Consider the following 2,386-nt stretch of genomic DNA (forward strand, 5'->3'; position numbering starts at 1 on the left):
TGTGTGTGTGTGTGTGTGTGTGTGTGTGTGTGTGTGTGTGTGTGTGTGTGTGTGTGTGTGTGTGTGTCCCATGGTCATTATTATCGAGACAAAGTTACTTAAAATAACTAAGCTCTATAATCTTTCAATTTCCTCAGTTATGAATGCAATCATCTCGTCTCATCCCTTTGGACTTTTATTGAAGAATATTATTTCATGGTTTTAATGTTGCTCTAAATTTGCAAATTGCATGTCAGGTCAGCCTCCAGCAATGTATCAAGGTACTATAAAAAAACAGATCAATCGTCAGTAGACTGAAAAGAGGAGCGTCTTCTCAGGCTATCCATCGACTAAACATCTCACGTCGTCTTTCAGCCTTTTAACACTAAAACTCTGTTCATTCACACACTGTTTCTGACTGACAATACACTGCGCTATAATCTAACACACAGCATGGCTCAACTTCAGTGACATTAGTTTGTTTTGAGGGGAAAATGAGACACATGAAGCAGACTGAAACCACAAGCACTTATTTGTCTTAAAACAACTGCACGACTTATACCTTAAGGGGTTTTACATTAATACGTTGACTGAAGTTGGTTGGTAGAGTAGGCTGAGAGTACAGCTTCCAAAGGATCTGCAAATAAACCCTCTCAATCAGGAGAGTTCTGCTAACTTCTTTGAAAGTAATTTCAAGCAACAGGAGAGTCTGACGTGCTGTTTTTAATGCTGTTGCTGCGAAATGTAGCCGGCAGGTTTTGTGGATGGGAAGCCAGCGAGGGATTGTTATTGTCACTGCATGAGCGACTCTTACAGGTTGGTTAGGACAGCATTGCACTGCTTAAATCTGGGTAGATAGTACGAATGTCCATGTTAGTTACTGCCTCACAGTGACGCTTCGAATGTGAATATTCTTGGCTTGTTAATTAAACCTTAATTTAGACTTGACTCTCACTGTGTTTTAAAAAGACTCTATGCAGCAGCTTTAGCACCTCCATCTCACAATGCTACACCCCCAACCTCCACTCGGCAACAGTTGCAGTGGGAAAAGTATATATATATATATTTCTAATTAGGTCCTGATGCCTTTATTAAATACATATGTAGTCCTTAGATTGCTTTGTTATACTTTCATGAGAACTAAACTTTTTGTCTTATGTGGGATTTCCCTGCAAGATCGCTAGGTTATTATCTATCTTCTAAAATAAGCGTTCTCATAGAAATCCCACCGCTCAACTGCACCAATAAGCCATCCTTCACTGAGAGAAGGTATCTAGAGGTCAGCCTCAGCAACAGTCCAGGAGATGACTGCCTAATGAGCTTCTGCCTTCGTCAACCAGGAGCTACGTACATGCATACTGTGGTACGAAATGTATTGAGAATTGCACATTAGTGCACAGCACAGGACAGTGAAATTGTCTCACAAGCAAGAAACAAAAACACAAAATTCTACATTTCAAGCTGGAAGTCATTACACAGTGGGTAGTGAATCAGAATCAGAATCAGAATCAGCTTTAAACGATAGTGGTTAAGAAAATTGAAGGTGTATTTCCATTGTGTCTCGAAAAGAAATCCGCCTCAAACAGCTATCCATCACCAGCCCTCTACACATTCTGAACAAGCATCGCAGCGCCTGTCAAGTGGAAAGGCTCTGTGGGTCTTTTGATCTCTGATTGATAGAAAGTGAAACGCCGGAGCTGCCAGGGTTATAATCCCTGACATTACCAGCAGGACTGTAAAACGAGCTGCTCGCGGACATGCAGAGAAAGAGCGAACAACGGGAGTTGTCCGAGAAGCAGCCTGCAGGGTGCCACGTCGCCTGATTTATTGATGGGACTTCATCATGAGGTGAAATGACACATCATTCTTCATCAACAATCCCACCGCTGGACATTAAAGAATAAATCATTTTTAGGACTATATGGCGCATGTACTGCAACTGAGATGTTTGCTTACATCTATATTATGTATCCACTTTGAGGAAATATGAAATAAAAGGCATGTACTATAGAATTGCAGAGCTGTTTGATTGCTTCTTTTTTGACATTGAAACAGTGTTGCTCCTTAATTTCATTTTCTTCTGTCTTGATCATCAGGTGATGCGATGGTTTTTACACTGTGATCTGTAGGCTTCTGATTTTTAACCTGTTTTTGCTACATTCTACACATGTTGTAAACCCTTCTGTGACAGTGCGGGCTCCATGGTAGCTCTGACAGATTAGCAGGGGGGGGGGGGGGGGCTTACTTGTGACTTGACTGAATTCTGGCATATCACATTAAAAAAGTCCAAATATATTTTCTATCAAAGGATGCAGGCTAGGTAAGTCATTTTAAAAGAAGCTGGATTACTTTTCTCAAAAGAAACACACCCTGAGCTCAATCTTCAGCAGAACGCTCCGTTTGTTCC

The sequence above is a fragment of the Pholis gunnellus genome (assembly GCF_910591455.1).
Source record: "Pholis gunnellus genome assembly, chromosome: 3".
Classification (NCBI taxonomy): Eukaryota; Metazoa; Chordata; class Actinopteri; order Perciformes; family Pholidae; genus Pholis; species Pholis gunnellus.